At 30.8% G+C, this 24,769-nt stretch overlaps 1 protein-coding gene across 2 annotated transcripts in view; it reads left to right on the top strand.

The window, feature by feature from the left end:
- Positions 1 to 24,769, top strand: part of LOC113377979 (zinc finger protein rotund-like) — a 132,212-nt gene that overhangs the window by 29,097 nt on the left and 78,346 nt on the right. The window lies entirely within an intron of this gene.

The following is a 24,769-nucleotide window of genomic DNA, read 5'->3' as shown; positions in this document are numbered from 1 at the left end:
AAGTGTGAATACATCAATGTTGTAATAATAGGAATTATTTATGATTTTTTCTTGTATTTAATAACTTGCGTGCGAATCTCATTTGCGTAATGTTTGACATGACATAGGTATTATAATTATGTTGGCAGATAGTGATTTGATAAGGTGTAATATCTTAACACGTGGTTATTTGAAGGTTTTTTTTATTTCGGAATTATTAAGTGACAAACTTCTTCTGGAAAATTGTGTTATTCAAATTAAGTATTTTGAAGGAACAAAAAAAATGATATATGAAGTCATATTTCATATTGTAATAATTGTAATGCGTGGATTATATAGGACTTATTAAAATTGCTAAAATTGTGTATACCTTTCATAAAATTATTCTTATTTTATATATAAACAAAACTATCTATTCGGTATTATAGATTTTGAATATAAAATATTTTAATTACAAAATTGTAACATAATGTATACCAAACGCTTTACCAATTCAAGAAGATATTTTCTTTAATTTTTTGCTAGTATTATTACCTCTTACATTTACATTCACGTAGTTATCAATTTTTGTTTTTTTTTTAATAAAAAAACCTTGTGCTTAGTTGATTACCTTAAGTCAATATATTTATAATTTATATTAGAAATTTGAAGCGTAAGAGTTTTATATGAGATAAATTTTGAATGTCTAGGAATAAATGTATTAAAATTATATAGGGCACAAAGGTCCAATTTGGCTTTAAGTAATTATACTGTCTAAACCAAATGAACTACATTACAATACATAACTCGTATCAAACAAACAAATATCGTACTATGTTCAGTAAAATTTCCAGTTAATTCCTAATTAAAGAAATGTGTTTTTTTACTATTTTTCAAAAATTCGATACCTGTTTCCTTTTACCTCACAGGCGGGTAAAAAAGTTCAATGCCATATTATTAATTTTAGAGAAATTCGCTACATTATTCAATCAATGCGAAATATAAATTTAATTGGTATAATTTTTACAGAGATAACTCTGTATATAATCTTGATCTAGCATTTTGTCAGAAATAATCATCAGCATAGTTGGAATAACTATTTATTTAATTGATCTATTGTAAAATTGCTTTTTTTAAAACAATTTTTATGTACTTTTTGTTATTGCTCACGCCTTTGCCAGGGTAAAGATTCAGTTGGCCCTTTTTACTATAGCCACGTGTAAGCTTTTATAGATATTATAGGAAAAAACTGTTGAATCTAACCTAAATTTAATAATACATTTTATAAAACAATAAAATAACGTATATTTAAAAATTATATTAAGGTCTCATAAACTAAACAACAGTGCTCACAACCAAAAAACTCACAACGAAAGATAATACTTTTGTTATAGATTTTCACATATGGCCGTTTAACTTCTGATAGCGACATCGTAAGAATCAAGGTTAAGGCTGATTATACATTTTGTTCCCTCTACTCTCAAATATTGTTGTTAACTAGTGGGACGCATGGCATCGTGCCTTAAGGCAAATTGCTGGAACTTCACGTACCAAAAATTTTTTTTTTTAAAGATTAACATTTTTGAAAAAAATTTACTCTGAAAAATTAGATTTTTGAGAAACTATAAATTTTTGACAAAAATTTACTTTTTTTGAAAAAAAGACTTCTTGAAGAAAAGTGTATTTTGAAATATTTTGGAAATTCTGAACTTTTTTTCAAAGCAATCGTACTGCTTTAACTGCATAGAGACAAAATATCGAAGCGCGTAAGCACCGCGCCGCCGTCTAACGGATAAGCATTGGTACGGAACCCAATGATCAGTTCTTCATCTTGTTAATACAAGTAAAATGTTTTCCGAATTATTCAAATCGGACGCTCCGTTCTCTTATAAACTGAGTTACCGTTTTTGACACTTTTTGCCCCATATCTGCGGAACGGCTAGACCTGTCTTTGCCAAAAACTAATCAGCACGTCTCCTCATCAATACGAATCGAATGTTTTTTGAATTATTCAAATCGGTTGATCGGTGTTCCCGAAAACGTCGACGAAAATTTGTATCCGCACACACATACACACACGCACACACATACACACACGCACACACATACACACACGCACACACTAACACGCACGCACACACATACACACACGCACACACATACACACACGCACACACACATACACACACACATACATCCATTTTGGAGTATGTAAGTTATGTCAAAATATTCAGAAACTTCTGAAACGTAAAGATATATAAAAATTTTCATTATCAATTTTTTTACGATTACTATAACTTACCCTACGGGAAGTTAAAAATTCTTAAATTTACTTGTTTTTGAGATATTGGTAGTGGACTCTTTTACCCGCGGACGTTTAACCGCGCTCAACCCCACTCAAATGGTAATATACAAGTACGAGGTGTGTTCAAAAAGTACCCGGAATTACTAATAATTAAATTTCGCGGGTCTGGAGTGTCTGATTGTCAAAATTTTTTTTTTATTGTGTTGGTATACATGCCCCTAAAGTATGATGAAATTTTCAGCTATATTCACTGTTTACTTTGTCTGTGGTAGTCGCTAAGGTTCGACGTGTTTTTCTGAGCTCGGCGATTTTTACAATGGAAGAATTGAAAAGTCAAAGAATTTGTATTAAATTTTGCGTAAAAAATGAAATAAAGTGTTGCAAAGTGCAAAAATTCACCAGATATGGCTCCGTGTGACTTTTTCCTATTCCCAAAGTTGAAGAGACCCATGAAAGGACGGCGGTTTTCCTCGATTGAAGAAAATCGCTGAGAGTGCTCAAGGACATATCAAAAAGTGAATATCAAGGGTGCTTCGAAAATTGGAAAAAACGCTGGCATAAGTGTATTATATCTGGGGGGGACTACTTTGAAGGGGACCACATTAATGTAGACGAATAAATAAATATTTTTTTGAAAAAACGAAAATTCCGGGTACTTTTTGAACAGACCTCGTATATAGGTGTTAAATAAGAGTACATAGGCGTTAAAAAACGACTAAAAACCTGAGGTTTTCGTACGTTTTACAGCATCTCTACATTTTTACAAATCTTGGTCTAATGAACGTAATTTTGTACAACGTATTTTATTTTATCTCACATTTAACAATATTTGTACATACTTTTTACATAAAAATAATAATTCATTTCAATTACGTTACGTACATTAATTCAGTTCTTTATCGCGTTCCTTTTACATCATCCAGTACGGCAGCGGTCTGCGTTTTGTTTTGTCAGTTTTTGTTCACTTTTTTTCTGTCGTTCTGCGTTCGTCCCCGCGAGTAGGTAACGCGGTCAGTGGGGCCGCAGGATGAATATCTTGTTAGGCGTTACATAAGGAACCGGTTAATCGTTCTGATACTCTGATGCAATTTTATCGTCCTTCGATCGACTTCCTACTTTGATAGCCCCGCAGAACCGAATCCTAACCCAAGGACGTTTATATGACTTTGCACAAATGGAATTTGGTGGTAGAGATGTAAAAATTGAGGCAACGTTGTTGAAAGCAAATATTTGTAAAGCAAATCGTATATCAGACAAAGCAACTAGGGTTTGCATAATTTGGTCTTCATAAGTTTAACTTACCAAACGGTTTAACTTACTAATTACTATAAATCGTAAAAAATCGAAAATGAACATTTTTGCGAATCTTTACGTTTCAAAGGTTTCTGAACAATTTGGCATACATTAAATTCAATAAATTTGTTGAATTTACAATAGTCGGCCGAAAAGGGGCATTGTATACTACAAGGACATGTTGGAAAAAACAACTCAGTAGTTGTTTTTCCATTCGATATAAAATTTATAATATTTTATTGATCATTATATTATATAATTTTAACTATTTACTTATTAAATAATTTCTTAAATCTTAAATAATAATTAAGTTATTTCAATTTTTTATCAGAAGAGTTGATGGCTTAAATCCAGTGGCGCTTTTCAATCTTCTTGGATAGTTCTCTGTTATCAAGGAGTTTGCTAATGAATTTGGTTGACTGATTAGCTTGTTTCTATACTTGTGTGCTGTTTTTGTTATTACTTCATTTATGGTAGGTGTATTCGTGTCGACATGAATCAACCAGTTGGGAACATATTTTGGAACTCCTAAGGCAATTTTCAAAAATTTGTTTTGTATTATTTCTAAATTAGTCTTATGAGCACTGTCCCGCAATTGTATACCATAGCACCAAATTGGTTTGAATAAAGATTTATATAAAAGTAGCTTATTGTATGAGCTTAGTTTAAATTTAGTCCCTAGTAACCAGTAAAGCTTCTTCGTGTGTGTGTATATGTGTGTGTGCGTGTGAATAGTTGAAACATTCGATTCGCATTAATTCGAAGAGACGGGTTGATTAGAATACGGGGCAGAAAGTGTCAAAAATGCTAATTCAGTTTTAGAGATAACGGAGCGTTTGATTTGGATGATTCAAAGAACATTTCATTTGTTATAACGACATGAAGAACTGATTAAATTTTACGGAAGGCAGATATAGCGGTTTGGAGATTCAATGAAAGAAGTGAAAAAAATTGTCATTAGACATATTCGCAACAAATTATCAGATATTTTATAGAGATTTTAATGATAAGTACGAATTTCGTTTACATTTCTATGGGTTCCGTACCAATGTTTACTTGTTAGTCTGGAACGCGGCGCTTACGCGCTTCGATTTGAGATATATAATGTAAGAAAATTTTGAAATATAAAGAAAAACTCAGATTTTTCAAAAAAGTCTAGTTTGTTAAAAACTTTCAAAATTTTCAAAAATTTAATTTTTTCAAAAAATTTTTAAGCTTTTTTAAATATTTTAATTTTCAGTACGGAAAGTTACAGCAATTAGCCTTACGGAACGATGCCATGCACCACTGGTTGTAGTTGTAAATTTGTAAAAATATTTTTTTTATTTCACCATATAATTTACAACTGTCTTTAGCCGACATCTATTAAATTTAAAGATAATATAATTAGATTACATATGACAAATTGTGTAAAAATAAATAACTGAATATAAAATAAATGCAAAAATATTCGTTGCTAGTACAAAAGCTAAATTGAATAATTGTACACGAATAAAAAATTAGATATACATTTGTTTAATTATCTGATTTATATCGCACACAGCATCATATATTTTGTTATTTTTCGTTGTATGAAATCTAAATTGCTTAATATGAATTTAAAGAATATAATTCAACGGCTGAATCCGAATACTTCATCTACCTCGACGTTAGATAGTAAAAGTCCCATTGCGGTTTGAAACAAGTTGAATTTTTGGCAGATGACCTGGCCGAAAGTCAGCGATGATCTATGGGACGTCCGTTTCGTGATCTGACAAGACGTCAGTTTTATCGGTCGGGTCGCCGTTCAAAACACATCTCAGTCGTTCCCATAAACGTCGAAGAGCGATTCCGGGGCGTGCACACATTTGTGCAGGTGTTCTTATAAAATGCCTGCAGGCCCGAAACGAAGACGATGGGAGTTGAAAAAAAACACGAAAATAAATAATAACGCGGCTGACGAGCGAGACCTAGCCATCGGCCGGACAATATGTGCGAATGAGCCGAACGGCATCGGAATAAGATTACGGCACGTTACAGATGAAGTGAATAGAAAAATGCACGAGGTACTCGCATGCAACACGAGCTGCCCAACACTAGTTGCCTACACTTTTTTTTAAAGAAAAAAAGTTAATATTCATGAAAAAAGCCTAAACAATAAACCACATTTAAATATATAAAATGCTAAGTTTTGCGATAGAAAAACACATCTTGATAAAGGAATGAACACGCTATTCTTAAAGCTGAGTTGCATATATTCTTCAGTCATTATATCAAATGGCTGTGAAATAATTGCTCTAATATTGCCAATTTAAAAATCTTTAGCTAATTGTTGGGGCTCTGAGATCTAAAATACTTGCACCTTGTGTGTTCCATAGACGTGAATCATACGCTGATTACTTACTTACAACAACAATACCTATTGTTAATAGGGTACGGTGGGGCACAAAGGTCCAATTTGACTTTATGTAATTATATTGTCTAAACCAAATGAACTACATTAGAACAAATAACCAATTTCAAACAAACAAGTATCGAACTATGTTCAATAAAATTCCTAATTATGAATACGTTTTTTTACTATTTTTATAAAATTTGCTGCTGTTTGCTCCAAAGGCAGGGTAAAAAATACAGCCAAATAGCAAACTGGTCCAATGTCTCCCTTTTAATTTTAAAGAGATTTTACGATATAATATCTATATTATTCAACAAATGCAGAATATAAATTTTATGTGCAAATTTTTCACAAAGATAACACTGTATATAACCTTGATCTGGTATTTTGTCAGAAATATTTATCAGCAGATTTGGAATAACTTTTAATTTAATGTATCTCTTGTAAAATTGTTTTTGTATTCTAATTTTCTTTTTTATTTACTATTTCGTTATATTTACACCTTTGCTAGAGTTTTAGTTGGTCCTTTTTACCCCACCCATATGCAAGCTTTTATGGAAGTCATATAAAAAAATCTGTTGGATTTAACTTAAAAATACCAATACATCTCATAGAACAATTAAACAACGTATACTTAAATATAACATTAAGGACTCGTAAACTAAATAACAGTGTGAGCACCAAAAAAACGAACAACGATAGAAAATACTTTTGTTATAGATCTTGAAATATATCCGTTTATTTCCTGATAGTGACGTTGCTTGATTCGAGGCGATTGCTGATTACACACCTTTTGCCCTCTACTTTCAAATATTGCTGTTAAAATATTCCTAGATTTACTTGTTTTTGATGTATGGATGGTGGACCTCTCTACCGACGGAGTATATGGACTACTATCATCCGATAATATGAAATTATTGTCTATTTAATTTGGCTATTATTCAAGAATTTTCTTGAATTTTCTTGTTTCAGTTTTAAACTTTTTACTGTATATGTGTTGGTGACGCTCTTCTGTCACACAAAGCTCTCATGAAGAGCACGCGTAAGCTTTTAAAATCACTTTCACTTATCTTGAGGAACATTATAGATTGTTGACATACAATTTTTTATGTCAGACAACGTATTTATGTTTGGAATCAATTAGAACTCGAATAAAATAATACTTTGTATAATTTGAATTAATTCTCAAGCAATGTCATTTATTTATAGAAGTCCATTTAGATGCAAATGACGCACCACTATAAAATTTAGTAATTTTCCGCAAAAATATTTGGGTTATAAATAAAAAAGCTTAATAGTGAGTAAAATAATATTAACATGAATTTTTGGTATTATTAATATTATATTATTGAGACTATTTCATATAATTTTATAATATGAAAAATCATTTTATCACAACATAGTCCTATATTTTTTTTCTTTTAACCTTGTACCAACATCAAAGGTATGTAACAAAATTCTTCTTTTATAAAAAGGAATTAATCCGATACTGCTTGATCAGGTTCATTGTCAGTGCAAGATTTTTCAGTTCAGGTAGAAAGATATCCTACACCGAGATAGGAATGATCTAAGATATTGCGAACAATCTGTTTTCTAAAATTCTTTGTTAGGTCCATGAGAATATATTTTACGAGTCTATTTTCTTAAATCACGTGTGTCTTGGAAATAACAGTTGATTCTAGGACACCGTCACTATCTGCGACATCAGTTTGCTTTATTTGGGATCGTCCGTTAATTATATCAGATGTTTTCGTTAAATTTGGGTTCCTAACCGTATACGTAGCTAATGAAGTAACAAATTTATTTTAACAGAAATCAGCAGAAATATCAACATTTTGCGACTAAAGTTTTGCAACGTTTATATTTATATCATGTAGCGCGGGTATTAATAGTCGGCAGATAAAAAGGTCCACCACCGATATCTCAAAAACCAGTAAAGTTAAGAATTTATTAACAACAATATTTGAAAGTATAGGGAAAAATGTGTAAACACAGATAAACTAGTTTAAATAATTGTTTATAACCAATCATCACCTTGATTCTTACGACGTTGCTCCATGACAAAAGTATTTTTTTCGTTGTTAATTTTTTTGGTCATGAGCACTATTGTTTAGTTTACGATACCTTAATAAATTTTTCAAATCTACGCTATTTAATTATTTTACAAGATGCATTGTTAGTTTTAAGTTAGATTCAAGTTTTTTTATATAATCTCTACAAAAGCTTATATGTGGGTGAGGTAAAAAGGATCATCTTACCATTTACTACGGTAAAGATGTAAACAATAAAAAATAGCAATCAAAAAAGTAAATTAAGTTAAAAAAGCAATTCTACAAGAGATTAGTTAATAAATATTTATTACTACTTTGGTGATGAATATTTCTGACAAAACTCCAGATCAAAGTTATGTCCAGTGTCATCTCTGTAAAAAATGTAACCATGAAATTTATATTTTGCATCGGTTGAATAATGTAGCTATTATTTCGTAAAATTTCTTAAAAATTAAAAATAAAACATTGGATCTGTATGACGTCCCATTTTATACTATGGGGTAAAAAGGACCAGGTGACATAATTTTAAAAAATAACAAAAAATTCTACAATGAAGAATTAGCTGGGAGTTTTCCTGAACATAATCAGATAGTTGTTTGTTTGATATGTGTTATTTGTTGCGATGAGAATGGTTTTGTTTTTACAATGTTATTGCTTAAAGCCAAATTCGACCTTTGTGTCTGCTCATTATAATTACACGTTAATTGGTTTCGTATTTTCAAACAGTTTTTTTAAACCAAGTATTGGGGTTTGATTTCTATGTAACTATTATATTTTATATTTTTATTTGTTTGTCATCTATAAAATAGGAAATTTGGAAATTTCTGTGATTAGCCAATAGATTCAATTAACCTTAATTTGGAATAATAAAGTCGTTCGTCTAAATTTACAAACGTTTCATTAAGTCATTATCGTAAGAGTAAGTTATCAGAACAAGTTGATTTCTTTATAAGAACTATAATTGGTCACATTATTTATAAATATGTAAAACAGAATTTAGTTAAGTGAATGTATGAATTATAAAACGTTCTATATGTAGTAATTATTCAGTATATAACAGTATCTAAATTTTTTGTGGTCATCCAAGCTAACGAGTCATATAATTACGAAGTTAAAAAATGATAATTCAGAGTAATTGACAAATTACGAATACCACGCAAATGGATGATTACTATCGTAAGATTTAATTGTATAGAAAGTTTTCGGTCCCGGAAATTCTGGTCTCTGATCGAATTACAAGATGGACTAGTTGAATAACTTGAAATATCTAGACTCACTTGGAATGGATTCATGTTCCGAATGAACAACAGAGCGTTGTTCTCGAATGCGCACATTTACACATATACGAAACATTTGATTTAAATAACTGTGATCATTAAAGGATTACAGATTTCTCTTCAGTGGCGTACACCTGGAATTCGTTTCAAATACTGCCAATAAAAATATAATATATACATAGTGGTTTCGTTCGAAATGGCAGCAAAAACTACATGTGAATAGTATGACAGCAATCTCTTATGATCAGCATTACCATAAATTGCGCAACTGCAAGAGGGTTAACGCAATTATATACTTATTATTTATTTTAATATTGATATACTCGATAGAAAATTTGCATTTTTTTTTAAATATTACTTTCTTTAAATAAAACGGTGAATCTTGGGTTTGCCAATAAATAATAGGAACCAATGATAAAATTGGTATTTCTTTATTATAAGCTTACTTTTATTATTTCTTTGTAATATTTAAATCCTAACTTTACTATGAAAATTTCTAATTCAAACTTAAACTAAATCTAAATCATATTATCTAAATTACACATTTCATAAAAGTTTAGATTTATTGAATTTTCTGTATATACGTTGGCATTTTGTGTTATTGCTTATATTTCAGATGCAATTGAAATATTCAATGTATAGAAAAGTGTGACAACTATGGATATTTTCTATGGATAACAGTTAGGCGCACATACCCTTGTCGACACGGTCATTATTTCGAACTTCCTCTCTGGACAACCTGATATCATACAATAGTGATTTCAATTTTTACTGGCAAATACAGATCATAAATATGTTTCCTATTCAAAATAGCACATTTGGGGCACTGCATGAAAAGGCAATTTGGAAATCTCTCACACTATTCTTTCCTGATTGGAGTTGGAGTTTAACTCAGTTCAAGACCTGCTTTAGGGCAAAGCACCTATTTCTTTTTTTGTTTAATTATTCATTTGCTTTGGTACTTATTTGCGTATCAAGCATTATGTAATAATCTAAATAGCAATTAGAGATAGAAATGTACAAAAATCTAAAAGTAGCTAGAAAAGAGTTCAGTGAAATGGTAATTGGCGTGTTTTTTTCCAGAACGCTATATATAGTATAGATGTAAATAAACATTTTTTTGTTAATTAATGCCCATTAAGATATAAGGGTTTTAAAGAGTCACAGAAAAGGTTCGAGTTCAAAATAATTAATCTTGACAACGAAAGCGCTTTTGGACGTTGCTGATAAATAGAAATACAAAAATATTATAGCAAATGCCCAAAGTTGATTACAAATAAATGTACAACTCATGATTAACTTTATCATTATAGTATAGTAGGCTTTGTAACGGTTGGAGCTTTGGTTTTCAAGCCAGAAGTTTCAGGTTCGATATCTAACTAGCCCAATGTCAAGCAGTAGTGACTTTAATTTTTGCTTGAAAATATAGATGAAAATATCTTTTCAACTAGATTCGTCGTGGCGAAGATCGTTAACGCGTTCACTTTGTATGGACAGGGTCGCGTTCTAATCCCCGCTCTGGCAATCTGACATCGGGCAGCGCGATGCCCAATTTCAATTGAAAATATAGATCAAAAATATGTTTCGAATTGAAAATAAGCCCATCTCGGGCACTGCGGTGTGAAATGTGGCAATGACAAATCTCTCACACTATTATTCCCTGAATCGAGATGCAGTTTAATTCACGGACCTGTCCTAGGGCAGCAAACCCATTATTATTATTATCTTTTCAAGTAAAAATAGACCTTCTTCATTGCTGCATCAAATTACAACTCATCAGTATTAAAGAAAATCTAATAGTAAAAATATAGAAGTATCATTACAATAGCTTAAGTTCAGATTGCGCTTCGAAAATAATTTAATAGTAATAAAGAATGCCTGAAGGCAGGTCCGTGAGTCGAGTATAACTCTTATACACTGTATATAGTGCACTAATATGAGATGAAACATATTTTGTATGTATCTCACTGTATGCCAGCGTCCGATGACTTTTCAAAATCCGTTGCCCAATCTTAAATTTCAGACGATCATTTTCTAAAGACATGCGCTACTGAATTGTGAATAATCGATTATGTGCATTCCAATTTCTGTATATCAATTCCGTTGCCGTGTATATTCTGATCTGACACACATTCATCACCGATTGTAACTCTGCGGGAAGACGGGACTTTTATCCGACATCGAGATGTTTTAGGTTTTCGAGAAGGTCGTCTCCGTGCTGCGAACCTTGAACCGAACACGATCATCGTAAAATACAGTTATGCATCTCGGAAATGCCAAAATTTCAGAAACGACTTAATCCATAGCACGATGCCTTCTAACGTTTGAACTTTAATCCCTGTTCTTCTTCAAATTCATTTATACGACAGTTAAATTAGTCGATTTTTTTGTTTTTACCAAATTGTAATGTAACAGAACTTTTATTGGATTTGTGGTATATTAAAGATCATGACTTTTAAAAGTAACACTTAAATCGAAGACATAAAATCTATAAACAAATTGGGTATATAGAATTTAATTTTATAGCACGAAATCTGTTCATTATTGATTTAAATGTAAATTTATTTTATTAACATTTTAGGATCATTTTATTACATTTATAAGTCATAATTTAATAAATATATGTAATAGGAACAATTTGTTATGGGGCGCCTAGTATTTGTTAATCTCCAAACTCATTGTGCACCGAGAAATTGTTGCAAAAATCGTTTTAGAAAATAATAAAAAAGATACATAAGGTAATACCAATATCAGCAAAAATTGTCATTATAGTAAGTTCACCTCGGAATTCGAGATACCCAGCTGTAAGTCTGTAAATATTTGGATATTGACACCTAAAAGTTGTCCCAAAACCTACATATGTTACGTACACCCTTCCATATATAGGTTTTGAGACAACTTTTAGGTGTCAATATACAAGTATTTACAGACTCACAGCTGGGTATCTCGAATTTCGAGATTCTTACCTAATTTAAGCTTAAATGACTCGACTAATATTCGCGAAAATAAGTTGTTACACATAAAATAACTTTTTTGAATAAAACCAATCTTATTAGTTAAAATATAATTGTACTTACTCATTTTAATGTTATAATTGTTATTTTAAAATACTTCACAAAATTGTATAACTACTAATTTCTCACTTGATTATTAGCTTTAAATAACGATTGTAATTGAATTAATTTCACTAAGAATCAACAAATTAATATTTATTCGAACTATATTATAAGTCATAATTATTATCCTATACTATTAACAAAATCTGAGGTTTTATTCGTCATTCATGGATTTTTTTCACAAAATGTAGAATATGTTAAAAAATATAGGTGATAGTGCTCATAACTGTCATGAAAAAAATCATGAGCTTTTAAGTGCAACCTAGAGCTTTCTTGAAAATATGACAATTTTTCGCGTATTGTGATTAAACTTTATTAATTTTATACGTTTAAGCTCTCGGAATCGTAATCAAAAATAACATTTCTTGGGGTACAGACTAAAAAAATGCCACAAATGCCCCAAGTTTTCCAAAAATTTTCAAAATTTGAAAGGCTCTCCTTTGAAAAAATTGTACCAAAGTGTGTTGGCAACAAGTATAAAGTATTCAAGTTGGGTGCATTCAAAAAAATTGTAAAATAGTATTAATACTATTATTTTGTTTCGGCTTGAAGTTGAGTTCTGGGACACCTTGTATATGGAATAAGTGAAGTTCAGGCATTTTATTTATTCGACCCATTAAAAAATTTTTATTGAAACGATTCATAATTTTTTTATTTTTGCTAGTAATACAAAAACGATTATACGTATTCGAACAGATGATACTCTAGCTAAAAGCTTCTTTTTTTGGCCCTGTAGCCTATTCCAACAATAAATCTAATTAACAAAGGTGTGACTTCTACGAGTTAGATAAAAAACATTTTTTATTGTACAACAAAATATTTTTATTAATATACCACTAAAATGTATTTTGCAGTAAAGTTTCTTCTGAATTATCATCTCCCTATAATAAACACTTCATTACCAGAAGATAATAAAAATATTAGCCATTCGACAGGTGCAAGTCATGCGCGAGACTTTGTTTTCGCCGTCGAAGCGGCTCCAAAGTTCTTGAAGACGGTCTAGTAAAGCATGTGATTTGTGAATCGAAGAAGATAACTTTCGGAGCAATTTTCACTCGACCGTAGACACGAATCGAAGGTTTAATTGATGATTTTGAAATTTATTAAGGATCTGGCACATAGCCACATGGACATGGCGGACTAAGAAAGTAACTAGCACGAGAATAAGGACTTTTTTAGAAAATTTTACGAAAAAAGGCCACAAAAACTTAAAAATTATATGAAATGCAAAACATTCAGATATTGATTGACCGACTTGAAGTTATTTTATATAACATAATTCAGAATTTCTATAAATACAAAAAATAAGAATAACAAAGTAACTAGCACGAGATAAAGGACTTTTTGCCCTAAAAATTTTACGAAAAAGGCTGCAAAAACAAAAAACTTACCATATGAAAGACAAAACATTCAGATATTGATTGACCGACTTGATGTTATTTTATATAACATAATTCAGATTTTCTATAAATACCTTTGAATATGTCTATGAATTCTGTGTTGGGAAGAGTTTGTAAAACTCTAAATAACAAAACGTGTTTGTAAAACTTCTAAAAAAATATTATAAAAAATAATATTTTGTCGAGCCCGTCGTGGTTTGATGGTTATGAACGTGGACAAGCCCAAAATAGTTTCAATTTCGATACCAACCTGGCCCAGCTCGATATCAAACTGTATGATATCAAATTTCTACTTATGTAATTAATTAAATATAATTTGGAAAATCGTGGAAATCGTTCTGTTGTTTAGTTTAAGAGATCTTAAAATAAATTTTAAACATACGTTATTTATTTTTTTACAAGATATATTAGTAATTTTAAATTAGATTCAACAGATTTTTTATACAACCTTTATGATAGCTTGCATGTGGGAGGGGTGAAAAGACCAACTAATTTTCTACTCTGGCAAAGGTGTAAAAAATAAAAAATAAATAAATAAAAATGCAAATGCAGTTAAAAAGGCAATTTTACAAGAAATAAATTAAGTAAATAGTTATTCCAACCCTATTGATAAATATTTCTGACAACATACCAGATCAAAGTTATATACAGTGTTATATCTGTAAAACATATATTCATGAAATTTATATTTTGCATTGGTTGAATAATGTAGCTATTATTTCATAAAATCTCTTTAATTAAAAATAAGACTTTGAACCTATTTGCCCCCGGGCCGTCCTAATTTACCAGCCTATGGGGTAAAAAGGACCAGGTGATAATTTTTTGAAAAAACAGCAAAAAAACATATTTTTACGATGATGAATTAGCTGGGAGTTCATAGTCAGATGGCTGTTTGTTTGGTATGTGTTATTTGTTGTGATATAATTGGCTTGGTTTTTACAATATAATTGCTCGAAGTCAAATTGGATGTTTGTGCCCCGACCTACCCTACATATACATATAATAATAATTGGGTGAAGAATAACTAAATACTGTACGGCAAATACAAGTATTAGTTTATTGAAATACATTTCATTCATATCAAATAATTTTATTATTTAGAGTCCCTTATCATGTTTAGACTCACAATTTTCAGTTCAAATCTAATAATTAACTTCCCGTAGGATAAGTTATAGTAATCGCAAAAAAATCGAAAATGAAAATGTTTATATATTTTTACGTTTTAAAGGTTTCTGAATAGTTTGGCATTGCTTTTGTTAGGAAAAATGGATGTATGTGTGTGTGTGTGTGTGCGGATACAAATTTTTGTCATCGATTTCGGGAACACCAATCAACCGATTTCAAAAATTCAAAAAACATTCGATTCGTATTGATAAGGAAGAGGAGCTTTTGGCGAAGGCAGGTCTAGCCGTTCCGAAGATACGGGGCAAAAAGTGTCAAAAACGGTAACTCAATTTTTAAGAGAGCGGAGCGTCCGATTTTAATAATTCGAAAAAGATTTCACTTGTATTTACAAGATGAAGAACTGATTAATTTTTTGGGGAGGCAAGTCCAGCGGTTATAAACTCTCAATAAAAATAAGTTAAAAAAATGTCATTTGGCGGTCAAAAATATTTATTGGGCATATGTACATCAAATTATCCGATATTTTATAGAGATTTTAATAATGTGTACAGATTTTGTGTAATTTTTTTTGGGTTCCGTATTAAGATTTTTAATTACGGTACGGGAAGTTCCAGCAATTTGCCTTAAGGCACGATGCCATGCACCCCACTAGTTTATATTTTATCAAATTATAATATAATTTTATAAAAACTTAGATATCGTCATGCAGAGTGCAAAAAATGTAGCAGTTTATTACCATAGACGTTTCCCACTGTATCAATTATTACTTCATACAGTCTCAATATTCACACCAACCCCAATTTACATAAAACTTAAATATTCCTCTTCATTAGACATATTTACGTTAACTAGAGTAATAAATCCCTTAATAACTCAGTTTCGGGATAAAAAAATAATTCTACGACTCCTAAGTACCGATTGATTCGTCATCATTGAGAAGAGCGTTCATCGCGTTCGCATTATAACTTCCGGCCGACGTGTACAGGAAATCTGAACTATATGCCGGGTCTGTCTGGCGAGTTTATTTATAATCGAGAAGAGCTACTCCCCCAAATGCTGAGCATGAGAACCTTCCTTCCAGCCCTGAAAAGCGCTGATGTTTTTTTCATCAGTTCTCAATACTAGGTCAACGTCTTGAACCTTAAAAAGCATATTTCACCTAGGGATGGGCGCGATTGGTAAAATATTGGTGGTGATGTCGAAGTAGGAAAAGAGCATGAAATAAGAACAGTTTCACTTTTGGTGCAATATTGGTGGTGAAGTCAAATTTGGAAATGAGAATTTAATTGACAATTTTTCTTTGGGTAAAATATTGAAGGTGATTTCGGAATTGGAAACGACCATTTAATATTGACAGTTTTGCAATTGGTAAAATATTGCTGGTGATATTGAAACTGCGTGCCAATATCGTTACCAAATGAATGGACACGAAAGAAGTATTAAAAATGATTATACACAAGTGGTAGGAAAAATGATTATCCACAAGTGGTAGGAAAAATGATATACCTTTATTTTCTAATTTTTTATTTATTTATATGGATACAGGATTAGACTCGTTACAGTAAATAATTAACACTACTATTATTTAATAAATTCTTGATTTTATTTGAAATGTTATGTTACTGGTCTCGTATGAGATTACCAAAGTCACGAAAGAGCTTTGCCTTTGCTGTGAGATCGAGCGTTTCACACATAAAACCTAACCTCCAAAAGGCACACAAACTTTGGCATATTAACTTTAGATAGACTTCACACATGTGTTATCAAAGTGATAACAGAAAGGTGCCCTTATAATGAAATTTAATGACATTTGTGCTGTTTGGAGGTTAGGTTTTATGTGTGAAACGCTCGATCCAAAATCATACGAGTATTTAACATGAAAGTCTTACGGGACGGGAAAACGTTTAAAATTTTATGCCACAATTGGCACCTAAATTGAACTTAAACATAACTAATAAAATTATTTTACACAATTGATATAAATTTGAGAAAGATACTTAACCCTTTCCACTCGCGAATTGCGAGATTAATATGTATTTTGCCGCCGAAGTGGCGGCATCCGAGTGGAAAGGGTTAATATACTACGACATATTGATATTGATTTATGTCTTGAGATTCTTCCGTAGATGAAAAATCCTTTACATATCCGCTGCGTGTAATTTTTAAAACTTTAATAAAAATAAAAAATAAGCGCAGTATCATAAAAATATGAAAATAATTGTAATGATATAAATTTGTAATGAAATTGGGAGGATCTAAAATTAGGAGAACGTATCAGAACAAATAGAAACTGTCGACAGAAAAGTTGAATCAAACATTGTTAATAAACTGTTCATTAGCAAAATATTCTTTGATATCAAAATTAGCATATTTAGAAATTGAGAAACATTGAGCTTTAAAAATTATAAATATTATAAAAAATAATTGCAATAATATAAATCTAAAATTGAGATGGTCAATACGTGATAGGTATTTAAGAAAATTTTGAGGCCGTAAACAGGAAAAATAGAAACCGTTGAAAATAAAGTAGAATCAAGCATTATTGAGAGGCAGGTTATTAGCAAATTACTGTTTCATATCAAAATTTATATTAGGTTTTTAAAAATTATGAATTACTTATCGATATTATTACGAAATCTCTATAATTAACTTCCCGTAGGGCAAGCTATAGTAATCGCAAAAAATCGAAAATGAAAATTTTTATATATCTTTACGTTTCAGAGGTTTCTTAACATTTTGGCATACCTTACAAAAAATTGATGTATGTGTATGTGTGTATGAATGTTTGTGCGGATACAAATTTTCGTCGACGATTTCGGGAACACGGATCAATCGATTTGAATAATTCAAAAAACATTTGATTTTTATTGATAAGGAGACGTGCTGATTAGTTTTTGGCAAAGGCAGGTCTAGCAGTTCCGAAGATACGGGGCAAAAAGTGCCGAAAACGGTAACTCAGTTTATAAGAGAACGGAGCGTCCGATTTGAATAATTCAAAAAACATTTCACTTGTATTGACAAGATGAAGAATTGATCAAATTTTCATGAAGGCAGGTCTAGCGGTTTCGGAGATCTAATGAAAAAAAATGGAAAAAAATGCCATACGCCGGTTAAAAATGATCATTAGACATATGCACATCAAATTATCAGATATTTTATAGAGATTTTAACAATAAGTATTTTTTTTTTTTACATTTCTATGGGTTCCGTACCAATACTTACGTTTTGCCTTAGGGCACGATGCCTTAATTGCCTTAAGACAGAATTCCACTCACAGCTAGTTATTATTATGGATCTTAATTCCGATATCGATATTTAGACATGTGGTAGAAACTTTGAGCTTTTGAAATTAAAAAAATAGAAACAAAATAATTGTAATGACAACTTTAAAATTGGAAGGGTCAAGAAGTGATCTTTAAAGAAAATTTTGAGAACGGAATCAGGAAATATACATGGTCCGGCACTCGAAGTGTAATTGGTTACACATTTATGGAACATTTATGGAAAAAGCCATAAATTCAGTTTGGAAAATTACTTTTACTCGATTTAAAGTACAAAATGTGTAAAAATAATACAACATTTAAAAACAATTCACTTTTGCTCGATATGACCACCTTTTGACTATGGCCTTTAGACGGTCCAAACACAAATCGCATTGGGCCGAAAGTGACTTGCAGGTATTTTGGCCCATTGACGGACAACGGTTTTTTTTAGCGCCTCGAGACTGATGTACCCTTTAGATCGGACCTTGCTCTGCAGGAAAGTTTGTGAACGGGAACAGGGAAAATACAAACTAGCAAAAGAAAAATTGAATCAAATATTATTGATAGACAGTTTATTAGCAATACATTGTAGAAACTTTGGGCTTTTAAAAATTATCAATTGTTTATCTTATCATCACGATATCTTTACACTTCCCCAATCTCAACATAGTTATTAATTCCGATATCGATATTTCGATAAATATCGCCCATTCCTAATTCCGGCGCGTAGTTGGTTGGTTCCCAAGAGAAGGCAACGAGCGCACATGTTCGGGAAGCGAACTTCCAAGAGCTCAGCCAGACGGCTCAGTCACACGGATGCCCCCGCAAAGTTGCTCCTCGGTCGACGGTGGTGTATCCGCGAGATTTATTATTGACTCACTTGTACATTTCTTCTAAATCAACGGGGACCTATAATAATAGTCTGAGGGCGTGCGACTCGATAATATTTTATAAAGTTCCGCATTGTGATACACAAATCAGTCTACATGTGTAGCTGGTTATCTGTCTAGTGGTGATGATGATGTCTTACCCATAGTTATTAGTGTTTTAGTTTTTTGTCAACTACTCATACTTGCCATATTGTTTAATATAATATCTATGTATCTATCTATGTATTTGACAAAAAGCTATTAATTACGAAACGTTGCAAATAAATACTACCTTCAGAAAGCTTTTCATTTTTTATTAAAGTTTACTGTTCAGAATACATATATTGGGTAGAGCGGAGCTTGAAGGTCCGATTCGACCTTGAGAAATTATATTGTGAAAACAAATCAAATCACAACTAATAACACATATCAAACAAAATATCTGACTATGTTCAGTAAAACTCCCAATCCGTTAGTGTCGCTTTTTTTTAAAAAAATGACACTTTTTGTTCTTATTACCCGATAGGTGCAGTAAAAATGAATAGCCAGGGCAAACAGGTTCAATGTATATTAAAGGATTTCACAAAAAATAGCTACATTATTTAATGTTAGTGCAAAATATAAATTTTATGGGTACATTTTTCACAGAGACAATACTGTATATAACCTAGAACTGATATTTTGTCAAAAATATTTATCAGCAGAGTTGGAATAACTATTTATTTCATCTATCTCTTGTAAAAATTTAAATTTAAATAAAACAATTTAAAAAAAGTTAGAGCCATTTAATGTTGCCCGATAAAAATTCGTATTGATTAGCTTTGCATGAAAATCGGCCCAGAGTTTTTTTGTGTTTTCTCCAGTGTTTTCCGCAGTGTTTTCGTCAAAATTTCTGGATCGATTTTGAAAATTTAGAAATCTTTTGAAAGATTTCATAATCACAATTGTGAAAGATGCTAAAGCTCAATTCTTGAATAATTAAATCGATTGTATACATATATCGTCATGTATTTGCAACTTGCCTCAAGGCATATTGGCACTTACACCTAGTTACAATTACTTACATATTAAATTTTTTTAATAGTTAGCCTTGTATATGTGTAAATTATCTGGTTATAATAGTTTATCATATTATATGCTAATAAATAATTTAAAAACCGATATGCATTAAAAAAAATACAATTAAAAAATTTAAATTACTTTCATTAGATAGCAATTTTTATAAAAACCTAAAGCTCATGTAGTCAATAATAATATGCACGATTTTATGTATTTTTAATCATGTTCTCATGTCCATAAATATGCAAAATAAATTCCGATATAGCTATGACGATTTTTGATCGTTAAATTATATTCTATTGATTAATATGGTGCTAATCTATTGATAATTATTAACTAAAAGTAGACCGATGAAATAATTGAGGAATTAATATGCAAAAATATATTGCACATATTTAAATTTAAAAATTATTTGATGAACTATGTCTAAAAATTATTAAATGTATCACATCATAAAAGAGTAGTCATTAAATACAAAGCGATGAAACATAATACTAATTTATATACGAGTATATAAATATATATTAAATATATATATATATATATATATATGTATATACGGTAGAGCAGAGCTTAAAGATCCGCGGGTAAAAAGGTCCACCACCGATACCATAAAACCAAGTGAAGTAACAAATTTTTTAACAAAAATATTGATTGAAAGAAATTGATGTAGCAGTTTTGATCGTCGATGAAAACTGAAGTTTTGGCTCACGTACACACTTTTTCTAATTTTGATGTCAAACGATTCAGAATAACTTGAAACATCCAGAAAACATAAACTTCTCTTTTGGGTGGTTTATTAAGAAAATAAAAATAGCATTCAAAAATAAATGAGGAAATCAGTAAGATATAATTGAACAAATGGTAAAAGATAAGAACTACTTTGATTCCAATTTATACATAAAATAATTTTTGATATGTTAACGTATTGAAATGATGTGTGTATATGTGTGTATATGTATGTGTGGATTCAATTTTCTGTCCACGTTTTTGGGATTTCAATAATTCAAAAAACATTCTATTCTACTTGATGAGGAGACGTGCTGATTAGTTTTTGGGAAAGACAGGTCCAGCCGTTTCGGAGATACGGAGCAAAAAGTGCAGAAAATGGAAACTCAATTTTTGCGAGAACCCGGCATCCGATTAGAATTATTCAAAAAGTATTCGGTTCGTATTGACGGGAAGACGTGCTGGTTAGTTTTTTGCAAAGGCAGTTCCAGCCGTTTTGGAGATACGAAGCAAAGTGCAATAATTAGTAGTTACTAAGAGAACGGAACATCTAATTTCAAAAACATTTTGCTTGTTATGTCAGTGTGAAGAAATAATTAGTTTTTGAGGATTTTGGTTTTTAAATATCTAAAATTATTCGGATTTCAATTCTAATTCAAGCTAAAAGCATTTAAAATATTTTATTACGGAAGTTCCTGCAATTTGCCTTAAGGCACGATGCCATGCACCACTAGTTTTATTATTTGGTTCGCACAGAATGATATCAAGTATCAATTAGTACAGATGAAACATTATAGTTTCGAGCCGTAATTATTATGACCGCATCCAAGGTGCACGTGAATTAATATGTTATCTCAGCACGTACATCTCTGGAGTTTTGTAAATTTATACAATCATCTATTTTCCACTTAAGTAATAAGCAATTCACACGTAATAGCCATAAATTTTATGATGTACGAAAATGCTCTCGATCGGCGCGGAACGAATGTGATCTCTGCACGGCATCTCAGTCGTCGAAAACAGAATGTGCATGGACATTACGTAATCTAGACGCCCGATTCAATCCAACTAATATAAATATTCATGCAAGAATATTTTTGTGTATACATTAATTATAATATTTTCAATCGGCCGAACCGGTTCTTTCGAGATGTTCTTATAGTTCGCAAGGTCATCTCTCTCGCTCACTCGTTCGAAGAGAAGTGAATTTTTTATTTAAGACGATTCCTCATCGAGAATTTGACAGTCTTGACTTGCGCTGGATAGACGATGAATCTAATAATTGCAGGAGATGAAAACATTTTCTTATATGGCTTTTAAATATCCATAAGTTTTGGTCAAGATTTGACTAGGGCTTTTTTTATTTAACCCGGGACCCTTCGTGGTAGGAGATACAATTGTATGAGTATAAATACCTGTAATTTATAATAATAAAGGAGACTAGCAAAAGCAGTGATAGTGGTTTTATTCACATATCTTATGGTGATGGAATATTTACAATCCGCTTAATATCAAATTAATCATAGTGATCCTCACCAAGTTTATCGGAAAAACTTTATTAATTTAGAGTCGAGCTCACTCACGAGTAACAGGCTAGAGCTAGTGGACCTGTCTCAAAGGTCCCGGGTTCGATCCCACTTCGAGATGCCTAATGTCAAGCTTACGTTGTAGTTTCCACTAAGTAGTGACATCGATTTTCTCTTGGAAATATAAATAGCAATATGTTTCCAAGTGAAAATAGCCTTCATCCGGCATTGCTGCATCAAAAAATTATTTGCTCTATTGCATAAATGTAGCTTTAAAATTCATCAGTATGGGCTGAGACAACTGTTTGGGTATTAAGTCAAATTATCTCAACAGGTAATAGGACTCTTATGCTTAGGACCTGATTGCTGTTTAAAACAATAAACAAAATTAGAGATTTAATAATAACTCTTTGTTACAAGGTCCTTGCTTGCGCTATAGAACACCTTCAATCACACGAAAATTTAGAATGGCCGGCAATTTATCAATATTTTTTTATATTTCAACAGCAATCAGAACTATGTATTCTGTAAGCTATTATTGTTGTACATTCCTTAACTAAGTGTTTCGGGAAGGCAACCCAGTGGTCAACCATTTTCTCTCTGTTGAGATTATCTTAGATATGTTGGTATCTTAGATATGTTGATAATCTTGATATGTTTCTGGTGTCAATGTGAATATATATTGCACCAATGCCTCGAAATGCTATTTTTACTTATTATCATATTTGTGGTTGATGATCTCTTTGTCATTCAATTAATTACTACTGCTTAATATCAAGTTGTCCAAGATAGATATCAAACCCGGAACCAGTGGCTGCTCGATAACATGATTGACCTCAATTAAGTAAAAATTTTGCACTCATCAGAAAAAACTATTTTTGCGAAGAACTTACCGACATGATTTTTTTTAAATCGGTGCAGACGATTTTGCAAAAACATCGACAAAAATGAAGTATTATTTATTTATTTTTATTAACCTTGCTTACTTAGAGCATTTAGCAACGTAAAACATTTTAGTTTCATATTCTACACTACTTTTGAATACATATTCTGCACTTGATTATTTTCAACTAAATTGTTTATTCTTTTTTTTTTCTTTTAAATCTCATCTTCTCCCTTGCAAATTCCTTAATTAAATGTTTCAAGAAGGCAACTTGTGGTTGACCATTCTTTTACTGTTGAGATTATCTTAGATATGTTTCTAATAACAATGCCTCGAAATGCTATTTTCACTTATCATACTTGAGGCCTATAATATCAAGTAATAAATCTCGTAATTCAATTACTCACTACTGTTTGATATCAAGTTGGCCAAGATATATATATATCGAACCTGAATCTAGTGGTTGCTCAATTACATGATCGTCCTCAATTATCATATCAATTTAATATTTTTTTATTTAAATTTTGGTAAATAAGTACTTTTGTGAGACTACTAATATAATTATATATAATTAATAATTATATAATTGTTTTCAAATATTTTTATTTAAGTATAAAGCAATCAAGAGCCTAATTCAATATACTTCAAAAATTGTAAATGGGTTTTTAAATTGATATGTCCAAAATCTTGTACTATTTGTACTATTACATGTGAATTGTACAGATGACATTATTGGATAATTTTTTATTTGTACCTTATTTATAAATAAGAAATTTATTATTATATGAAATTTTACTTAAAAAATCTGAAAAAAATATAAAAGGTGAATCTAATACTTACATGAAATAAACGACGATGACAATAATGATATTCGTCAATAGTATTGATTAAAGTATTGACATGATCATTAGTTGAACTTTTCTGTGTGGTAAAGTTTTGGTCTTCTAATCTGAGGTTGCAGGTTTTATTTTCGTATTGGGCAGCTTGATATCAAAAATTATTAATAATAGTTTCCATTTTAAAATGATCATTAGCAATATGGAAAATTATTCTAATCAAGTAATTGCTCAGCAGTAGTGTAATAATGTAGAGTAAATTAGTAGTATAATCACGTAGAATAAAGTTGAAATCAATAATATGCTATGTTATTAACAGAAATAATATATCCGTTATTAATAAAACAGATAAATATTTTTAGAATGTTAATTCAGACTGCTTAACAACTCTGGGGAAAAATTTCCCAACTATGGACAGCCGCTGTACAAGTTGACGTCCACAATATGTATTATATTAAATTTGATTATAATATAGTCAAAATTCAAATGTACCTACGTGTATTTATGCATATATATATATATATATATATATATATATATATATATATATATATATATATATTTGGACGTCCACAAGATATTGAGGCCGAGCATATAACTGTTGCTTCAAAAACTCGTTAGAGATCTAGTTAATGTATTAATTACAATTTGAGCATATACCAGTTTGCTCATTTGATAATTTGAATATCGAGATCGTAAATAGGT

The sequence above is a fragment of the Ctenocephalides felis genome, unplaced genomic scaffold (assembly GCF_003426905.1).
Source record: "Ctenocephalides felis isolate EL2017-DRISC unplaced genomic scaffold, ASM342690v1 CF-g0.4_SCAFFOLD_01886, whole genome shotgun sequence".
Lineage (NCBI taxonomy): Eukaryota > Metazoa > Arthropoda > Insecta > Siphonaptera > Pulicidae > Ctenocephalides > Ctenocephalides felis.
This window is presented reverse-complemented; position numbering and strand designations above follow the sequence as displayed.